General features: G+C 37.4%; 1 pseudogene; it reads right to left on the bottom strand.

Moving 5' to 3' along the window:
• Positions 1 to 10443: 10443 nt before the first annotated feature.
• On the bottom strand, positions 10444 to 10625 carry LOC123954748 (annotated as a pseudogene).
• Positions 10626 to 11030: the final 405 nt, after the last annotated feature.

An 11030-nucleotide genomic window follows, 5' to 3' on the forward strand; every position in this document is an offset into this window, starting at 1 on the left:
AGCAACAGCAAATCGATTCTAGTGAGCCAACTAAGTTAAATATTAAGATCTAATAATATTCTGTCTTGGAAGGAGCTGTGAGCTTATTTATTTCCTTTTTAGAAGAGTGCTAATAGATTAAACACATAGCATGTATCTATTATCTTATACTCACTGAAAACAGAATTATCGATTTCTACTAAAAAAAGAGCATAAAATAAGTATAAGTCTGTAAGGCTTACAGGAGTTATTTAGTAATATCAAAGATATCATTGAGAACTCTTGAGCTTTTTTTTCTGAAAAAGGCTTTCAATACTTCAAAATGACATAAGTCGAAACATCAAATATGTGTGTCTATTTGTGTTGTCTATTAAAAAAATTTGGTTTTTGAGGAAGGTTTAACATCCTATAATAGTAATTAGAAATTAATATAAATATAAAGCATCCCTTGATTTTCCTCAGGACCTCAATACTTAAGATATTTCCCAATTTCATGTTTAACGACAACAACAAAAATGCAGTTGGATCAGGTTTCCCCGTGCCAACCAGTATAGCCGTGCTCCCAGGACTAAGGATATTTAAGGCTACGAGGAGGAAGCAGAAGTCTAGGCAGACTGAGCTTTGGTCTTTGAGCTAATAGCGTTTGCTTGTTATAGGGCTTGAGATGTTTACGTGCTCACTTTATAGCCAGGTCAATTTTTTTCTATAAATATAGAACAAATACTATTCTCTGATAACAATATAAGTAAAACAACTGTATACATATAGTTTCTTTAACACTGCAGAGGATCCCTCAGTAAAACAAGAAACAGTCTCTAAACTCCAGACAGTAAGCTCTCTCTTCCAGGGAACGAAAGTCCGTGTTACAGTACTTCCGCTGAGTGAAGATGGAACCCTGTGAGGTCATTTTGTCAAGTTGCTTCTGTTCTCTCTGAAACCTGACGTGTTTTAGAAAAAGGAAATGGATATACAAACATACTCTACAAAGTTCGAGTTGAGAAGCAATCTGTAAGATTCTTGCAATGTATCCGTATCTATTACCAACTAATTAATGATTTGCTAGAACCCAGCATTCTGGTAATATTAACTTTGCTCTAACATAATGCTCAATGACTTCAAAGGAATGCCTACTTATGTCAGGAATAACATACATTAAGAAAAAAAAGAAGAGGGATATTTTACATTCTTTCTACTGTGAAAGAACAAAAATTCAAAATCAGCTTTGTATCACATGGACAGTTCACTTGTTAAAGAGCCTGAATCTACACTTCCTAATAATACGAATGAGGGCTAATACGCAGTCAAATCACTCTCAACTAAAAGACTGTGGCATTTTCTTCTTAAAACTGAGTTGGAAATTAAGTTATTTTTCAGGGGAAAAGATCAATTTTTCATTCTTGGTTCAGTTTGTGGCATGTGAATGAGGTATGGTACCCTGAAGATGATGAATCAGAATGGTGTCTGGGGCAACACTTTTCTGACCACGTGGTAACAGACATTTTTGGAAATCTTGTGGCCATTCCCCTCCTCCATATCCATAATAAATGATAACTTGCCATTTTCAAATCTGCTCTCGGGTATTATTTCAATGGCATCAGCATTAAAATACATTTCTTTAAGATAAATGAATTCAACCCAAGAAAGATGAGAAGTTAAAAAAAAAAAAAAAACCACGGTAGTTCTAGAACATACTCCTCTTTAGATTTAAGATTAGATGACATCAATTTGTCCCATTAGTTGCTGGAAGCAAATTGGTCAAATAGCATTTGATTAACATTATGAGATGGCAAGCTCTCTTTTAATGACCCTGATTATATATCCACAGACTATATGCGTGCCCTGCTTTATTGGTCTACGGATTACATGTGAAATGTATAATCAATTACACTATATGGAGTGCACACATATCTCTGTCTTTTATTAACCCTTATTTCTCTCCTGAAGACATTTTCATATATCTCCACATGTGTGATCAAGTCAAAAGAGACAGGATGAGTGGTGTGAGTGGTTAATTATTGCTTATACCAGGATGTCAGGTGTTAATATAATCAGACATGACTTTGTGGGGTGTGAATTTTCAGAATGCAGAACAAAACATCTTGGAGAAAATAGACTTGGTTAAATCTAATTGTTTTCTCCTACAATGTAACATTGACTAACCAGATGCCATCAAACACAACTTCTGTTTTATTGAGACGGTTTGATTGCTTTTGATATCAAATGGAGCAGAAAGATCTTTAGATTAATCTGTAAATTGAGAATACCTAATTTTTTTAAAGAAAAGCATGGCAATATGTGGATGATAAAACTCACTATTGTACAACAAAGTGGGTTACTCTCAACACCAAGGGAATCCACATGAAAGTAATATGATTATAAGATTGTCATACATACATCTCCAACACTGCATCCCTGAAAAACAAACTACTGTACTTTTTCCCAAACAAGAATATGTTTCATATGAATCATTCTCACTGCTTTTAAATGACTTTTTGGAATGTCTATTAAAGCACAGGAAACACTAAATTAGCCATCGGGGGAACGGAAATCAGATAGTTGACAGAATGTTACCAGAACATCTCAGAATTGGAAGGAACGTTACAAGCCATCTAGAAGGATTGTTTTCTAAACTTCAATTATTCAGACATTCTCACAATTTCTGTCTCTTCTTATACCCTATTTAGTTCCCTTTTTTGCTGTTAAAAAATTCATAAAATTGGTGGCTTACACAGTTCAAATGTGATGTCTATAGGTCAAAAGTTGGACATGACTTTCATAAGCTAAAATCCAGGTTGGGCAGGGCTGCACTATTTTCTGGAGACCCTAGGAGTCTCCTTGTACTTCTTATCTTGTAGAGACCACTCACATTCCTTGGCTGAATTCACGGCCTGCCTCTATCATCCTCAAAGCAGCAACGTTGCATCTTTTAGAACTTCTTCCACCCTCCTGTCTCTTTCTGACCGCAGCTGAGGAAAGTTTTCTGCTTTTAAGGACTCATGTGTTGAGACTGGGCACATTCAGATAATTCAGGATAATCTCCCCATCTCAAGGTCCTTAGCCCTAATTCCATTTGCATATTTTCTTTTGCCATATAAGGGAATATACATGTAGATTCTGGGAATTAGGATGTAGACATCTTTGGGGGAAAATTTGTGTTTTTTGTCTACCATATATTTTAATATAAGTTAGTTAATGTTTTTACTTATGTTGACTCATTTATTTACTTAGATGTATTTTTAAAAGTTTTTATCACTTCCATAAAAGTAAATTCAAAGCTAGAATAATTTCCATGAAGACAGAGCAATTGTATCAGGTCAAGTTCAATGGATATTATTGACTCTGAAAGATTAGAACCTATTGCTCTCTTGGTTAAAGGGTGGGTTAGCTTGTTTCAGTAGTATTAAAGGTATATTAGCACCAATCTGAGGCTTTCCCCTAGGCAGTAATGGAAGGATTAAAACTATAATTGAAAAGGGAATCAAAAGGTCTCGTTGGACATATTAGTGGTTTTGAATTCTGTGTCCACATAGTGTGGAAAATCATTTTGTGATCTGCTAATGGTTCATTGCCCACCAGAAATCAATGTCCCACATTCCGAGGAGCTCATAGATCCTTATTGGGGCAGGAAATCCCCTTGGTAAAACCCTTGTCCCATGCCCATTCAGTCCTGGGCTTGGGCAGTTTCTGGCAGATTTCTGATTGATTAGAAAGCTCATACATTCAGGTTTTTAAATGTGGTACTTCATTTGAGGGTGAATCTTTTCTTAGGAATTTCTACCCATTTGTCCAAGCTCTGCACTCTGTGGTAATACAGAATAAGTTCAGTTACTCAGTAGAGTAGATAGAGAAAAGTGTTTAGTTCTAATCAGATGACCTGGGTTCAAATCACAGGTCTGCCACTAACTCGCAGTGTGTTTTGGAACAATTCTGTTTTTTTGGTTTTTTGTTTTTTTCCTGGCTGAAGAATGGGGGATAGTATAATAATGTAAATACAAATGAACTACACAAGACTTTTGTAAAGATCCAGTGTCCTAAGGGACGTGAAATCTTCCTTTAAGCCAAACACTTGGTGAGCAGATAATAATTGTTTGTCTAATCTGGAGTATTTTGAGAGTGAACAAGAATGGTGTTTCTTTTTTTTTTTTTTCCCTTTTTATTAATTTTTTCAGCGTAACAGTATTCATTCTTTTTGCACAACACCCAGTGCTCCATGCAAAACGTGCCCTCCCCATCACCCACCACCTGTTCCCCCAACCTCCCACCCCTGACCCTTCAAAACCCTCAGGTTGTTTTTCAGAGTCCATAGTCTCTTATGGTTCGCCTCCCCTCCCCAATGTCCATAGCCCGCTCCCCCTCTCCCAATCCCACCTCCCCCCAGCAACCCCCAGTTTGTTTTGTGAGATTAAGAGTCATTTATGGTTTGTCTCCCTCCCAATCCCATCTTGTTTCATTTATTCTTCTCCTATCCCCCTACCCCCCCATGTTGCTTCTCCATGTCCTCATATCAGGGAGATCATATGATAGTTGTCTTTCTCCGATTGACTTATTTCACTAAGCATGATACGCTCTAGTTCCATCCACGTCGTCGCAAATGGCAAGATTTCATTTCTTTTGATGGCTGCATAGTATTCCATTGTGTATATATACCACATCTTCTTGATCCATTCATCTGTTGATGGACATCTAGGTTCTTTCCATAGTCTGGCTATTGTAGACATTACTGCTATAAACATTCGGGTACACGTGCCCCTTCGGATCACTATGTTTGTATCTTAAGAATGGTGTTTCTAATTGCATTGCTACAACAGGCATGAACCAGGACTGTCCTTGTAAATCGGAATGTAGATGCTACTAAACATAGGGGATTTCATTCATTTTCATCATTACTTTCTGTTTTACATGGAAGTCAAATGATCATATCCCCTCTGGTTCTCAGTTTGTTTTTAGCCTCCATCAGTCCATTTCTTTCAAAGATTTCAATATGATATGTTTCTTAGGCTTCTTTTCCTGGTCAACTGGATGGGACACAGTTTCTTTGGAGTTTTGTTTTTGACAGTCAGCAGAGTGCAGAGTGCCTGGGTTCAGATTTCAGCTCTGCCCGGCTTGGGCACATTTCTTAACCTCTCTCTATCCCAGTGTTCATATCTACGTGTCTTACACGGTGCAGTGGAGATTAATGAATTAATATCTGTCTGAAAAGGACTTAGACGTACGCCTGGGACATAGAAACACAATATAAGGTTTATTAACTGGGATAAATAAATGAGATCCTTGGCTCTGCCCATGTTTAGGATAGCAGTCTCCCACTTTTTTTTGTGAGTGCCAACATTAAACTCTGGTGAGAAAGCAGTAAACCGTGAAGGGACAGTCCCTGTCCTCAGGGAGCTTAGAGGCCAGCAGAGACAACAGATGTGAAGCCAGCAATTGCATAAATGAGCGAGCTGCTAGTGTGACCAGTTCTGTGAAGGACAAAAGCAAGATGTGGTGAGAGGGCTTCATCTCACGATTTCATCTGACCAATGTAGTCTACAGAGGGACAGTTCCATCTCCGGTGCTGACACCAGAAGCATATTAATTAATGTCGAAATTCATTAGCTTCGGAGCAGCTGTGTCACACTATGAGCTCATGTTGAGCTGTGGTCATTAACATACCCCGGTCCTTCCTTGCCTGAGCTGTTGTCAAATGGGACCTCCAGCTCTGTACCTCTTTAACTGATTTTTTTAAAAAACCCAAATGGAGATTACAAATTTATTTTTAATAATGTTCATCTCAATGTCTTTGGTCCTTGTTCTGGTCTGTCAAAATAATTTCTAATTTGGATTCCTTGTGTGCATGTAAACTCATCTTTTCAGATTATATCATCTTTAACTTCAATAAGCATCCTCTCTCTTCACCTTATGAAGATGTTTATGAGTTCTGGTTTCCACATCCTTTCAGTTCAGTTATTTTTTTATACATGTATTATTATTGTTGTTGTTGTTATTGTTAGTGTTATTATTTTTATTTTACCACAAATCAATGCTTGTTTCTAATACAAAATGTGTGGGGGGAGAGTTTTAAAAAATTAAAAATCCGTTACATCTCCTTGATATGAATACGAATATCATCAAGATTTTATGAAATATCATTGCATTCTTTCTCATTTGAGGAAAATATACTGAAGAAATCAGGAGCATATGGCATATATATTTTTGAAGCTATGCAACACAGACCCATGTCATTACATTTTCTTTCACAACACAATTTTAAAAGATTATGTAATTTTTTTCCATCTACATTTTATTTAACAAACTCTTCAGTTAGGGCTTCATGTTATTTCTGTTGTCTTGCTATTATAAAAATAAAACTGTGATAAATATTCTTGTAGATAAAACTCTAAATACATTGGAAGCCAGGGATTTTTCCATCTTCCTGAGAGAGATCGTTCCCTCCTTTGTAAAATGATCACTTCCAAAGTGGTTTGCTCAAGGAACCTAATGTTCTTTGATCATCTGGTTTAAAATCCATCTTCTCTTTCTCCCAGGCACACAGTAACACTCTGTTACCTTTCTTTGCCTTGTTTTCTTCCAAGCAGTTATCCCATTTTAACACATAATCTCATTTTCTTTTTTGTTTGTTTATGGTCTCTCTCCCCATCACCAGAATGCAAGATTCGTAAACCTCTTGTGTTTTGTTCACTGCTGTGTATCTGGCATCTAGCACAGTTCCCACACTTCGTAAGTGCACAGTAAGTGTCTGTGAAAAGACTGTGAAAGAGTCTCGTTTCTTAGGCATACAACCTGCTAGAGGAACTCCACGTACCCCTTGTTTTCTGCTGACAGCTTGCAGCCTTCCTTTTACTTTTTTTTTTTTTTTAGGACTTTATTATCTGAGAGAAAGCAAGCAAGCTAGAGCACAAGTTGGGGGGAGGGGCAGAGGAAGAGGGAGAAACGCACTCCCCACTGAACAGGGAGCTTGAAGTGGGGCTCCATCCCAGGGATCATGACCTGGGATCATGACCTGAGCTGAAGGCAGAGGCTTAACCCACTGAGCCACCCAGGGTGCCTGCAGCATTCGTTTTTCTGCAGTGATAATAATCTGCACTTACTTATTTCTCTATTTGGCAAGGAATGCTCCCCTTTCCTTCTCTTGGTCTCAGGAAGGCATGAGGCCAAATGAAATCTTGCCTGTGTGTTACCCATCTATACTCTGATCTGTCCAACAACCACATTGTTAGGTTTTACTCATTATACCAATGGGAACTAGGGGACCCAAGCAAGTTGAGAAATTTGCTGGAGATCACCCAGTTAGTGATAAAATGGTCTTAATAAATGACAACATGCTGAATCTCAGTAACCCTCTGAGTGACTCTGGGTAAAGTATTTAATCTCTCTGATTTTGTTTTCTCATTTTCTCGATTACGAGGTTGGGTCGGATCTCTGAATCCAACACGAATTATTCTGTGGCAAGCATGACCCATGGGCCTCCTAAAGGATTATTAATTGTGTTCTGACACAAGGGCTTTTTCCTTTCTACAAATGCCTCTATTAAACAAAGGAATTCCTGCAGGACTCTTTAATCTCGGAATTTTAAAAAACATAGGCAGAAATAATTTGTTGATTATCACATTCTGCAATGTCAAATTAGGGAGTTACAGTGTAAAACTGTCATAAAATACTGACCAAATACCAGAATACTGTACCATAAACTCTGTTTCTATAGTACTATGTATATAACATTACATAGTTATATAATGCACATTATACAGCACTATATATATGACATATCTAATACATGATATATAATAAATATTATAGAAATCCTGTTTCTGAAGTTTCATATATATATATATATATACACACACACACACACACACACATATATAAAACATTACATAGTTTTGGGTGTGCAACATAATGATTCAATATTTGTATGTGTTGGAAGATAGTTACCACGTTATATCTTTTTAACATCCATCACCATTCATGTTACAAATTTTTGTTTCTTGTGATGAGAACTTTTAAGATCTGTTCTGTTAACAATTTTCAAATGGGCTGTGTAGTGCTATTAACTATATAGTACTCTATTTACTTATATTAACTGCATTTACTGCTAAGTAAACAGTCTTAACTGTTTTTAGAAAAGGATTTTTTTTTTAAGATTTTATTTATTTATTTGACAGACAGAGATCACAAGTAGGCAGAGAGGCAGGTAGAGAGAGAGGAGAAGGAAGCAGGCTCCCTATCGAGCAGAGAGCCCGATGTGGGGCTCGATCCCAGGACCCCGGGACCATGACCCGAGCCGAAGGCAGAGGCTTTAACCCACTGAGCCACCCAAGCGCCCCTAGAAAAGGATTTTTTGTGCATCTTCATATAAGTAAAACGTATCACACATTAGAATCATATTCCTTAGTCGAATTAACTACTGGCAGTTGTAATATGGAGTTTTGATACAATTTCCACTTTAGCAAACCAAACTTGGCAAAACTAAATATTGGCACAGACTGTCAGGTCAAAAATGAATCCTAATGCAAGACTAAAGTGAACGGTTACAAAACTTGGCTGTCAAAACAGAAGTTACGGCTTTGTAATGGGAACACAGTTAAAAGTACATGTTTCTTAGGCACCCATCTGTCAAGAAAGAGTGTGCTATGCCCCATGGTGCTCCACTGGGTTCACTCCAAAGCATAGGGGCCAGGAGAACTCGAGTGCAAGCCTGAAACAGAAGAGGTCTTGTGTAAATGATATTTTCAGATTTTTCATGTTTTCTATTTTCCATGTTTCTGATGGTGACAATCCATTATTTTTACCTTGAGAAAAGTTCCTTTCAATGGAAATGACAAGTTTCTGTTCTGAAACAGGATTAAAATCTGATTTTGATTATAAGGAAAAATCAAAGGAAGGTTTATACAGTTTTTTAGAGAAAGAAACCAATCCTTTCCTTGTTCCTTTCAGGTAAAGAGATAACTTGAGCACTCTCTCTGGTAAGGCATTGAGCTGGGCACTGGGCATCAATGCCTACAAAACTAAATGTATACAGAGTTCCATCATGGGCCGTTTCAGGAAAGGTTCTGAAAGAACAATGATGAGTAACATATATAGACTCAAAATAGGCAGAAATTATAAATCTCCAACACTTATGAGATAGCACAGAGCATAAAATACATAATTGGGAAATCAGCTTTTATAAAATCGAAAATCTTAAATTTAAGCAAGTGACTCTAACCATGCATTTAACAATTTGCTACCATCAATTAAACATCTATTATGCAGTAAGCACAAATATAGATACTTAACATATGTCATCTAATTGAATTACACAAATGCAAAAAGGATTGCCAGGGGAGAGAATAATCAATCCCAAGAGCATTCATTAGAGATATTTCTAAGGACGAGAAATGTTCTTGAAAATGAAAAGAGCCAGCATGAATTACATGTCATACCCGTTGTCAGTGGTGTTTGGGGAGGAGTCCAGAATTTTTCTATGAACTTTAGTCCATGAAAACAAGCACACTTAACTACTTTCCCCCCTTCTATTTAGTGCACCATTTTTTAAAGTTGACAACCTCCTGCAGGGATGTTCTGAAAGACAGAGACGTCTTGTCAGAATTATAAATGTCCTTGGTGGATGAGGCAGAAAGGGTTGACTCTGTAGGACATTCCTGACAAGTCCTCAGGATTTGAAATGGTAACCATCTTTTGGCAAGAGTGATTTTTTTCTTTTCTTTTTGTTTTTTTTTTTTTCTTTGGATGAAGGGAGATGTTTTAAAGACGATGAAGGGCGAACTTTTTAATTCAGTTACCTCTAATCCTGAAGCAAAGGATATGTACACAACTTAGCATACAGTAGATGTTCAGTATATATTTTTTTCATCTAATACCCCTCCCCCCATCACTGAGGACAACTTCTGAGTTAAGGTAGATTGCTGACTTAAATGGCTGCCAGACAAAGGTCATGTAAGGTTGTTTAGTCCCTGGACAACTAGTCTACCTTTCTTCCCTTTGTGCTTCCAATGTGAGCCATGCTCCCATTGTAGTCCAAACAGAATTCACATACTGATACATACATATAGATAGATAAATAGCCATAATATATGTGTGTGTGTCTGTAGAGTATATACGTAAATATGTATATGTGCGTATACATGCATATATATGTACGTGTGTGTGTGTGTGTGTTCATATACATTTGGAGTTAGCATATGTATTTGCCACCAATTCTTTACCATTTTTTCAGAAACAGTTGTCCTTCCTTACCCCAAATGATATAGTTACTATTGTTTTAGACTTAGCAAGTGCAGGAAAATGTGAACCTTTACTCACAGTCTTGGGTTCCAAGGGTGAGTATATTTAAGTTTTTCATAACTTTCTCAAATGTGTAATAGGTCTTACAACCCAACTCAATATAGCCCAAATACAACCTCTGCTACTTCTCCAACCCAGGCCACACAGCCTACCCCCTAAAAAAATATTCTGCTCATCTTCTGGAATTTTACATTTTATTAAATGGTGTCCCCACTCACACAGTTGCTCACTTATGCTATAGACCTGAGAGTTTTCTCTCTCCCTTACCGTTTCGCATTTCATCCATCATCAAGCTCCTCTATTAGCAATAATCGCGCCTCGGATAAACCTCATTGGCTACGATACTGCCACTGTGCAAAGCTATCATCAAGCTCTTCTAGTCCTATTTCCCTAATTTTTCCCAAATTCATCCACTTCTCTCCATTTCCACTAATGTTACCACAGTTCAAGCTCCAACATCTTCTGCCTGAATTACTGACAATTCTTCATAATTAGCATTTCTGCTTTTCTTCTCTCTCCTCATCCTGTCACCTGAGATGTTTTCCTAGTTCACTTACAATGAAAGTGACCTTCAAGGTCTCCTAACTGTGTACACTCTGGCTCCCGATCTGGTCTGTGAAAAATCACCTATCAACTTCCCTTCATTCACAACCCTGGCTTTGCTGGCCCTCTTTTTGCTCCTTGAACATGCTCCTTGAACATGCTGCTTTATTTGGACATTTGCATTTGCTGTTTCCTTTGTCCAAAATGCTCTGCCTCTTGATATT

The sequence above is a fragment of the Meles meles genome, chromosome 12, assembly GCF_922984935.1.
Source record: "Meles meles chromosome 12, mMelMel3.1 paternal haplotype, whole genome shotgun sequence".
NCBI classification, from domain to species: domain Eukaryota; kingdom Metazoa; phylum Chordata; class Mammalia; order Carnivora; family Mustelidae; genus Meles; species Meles meles.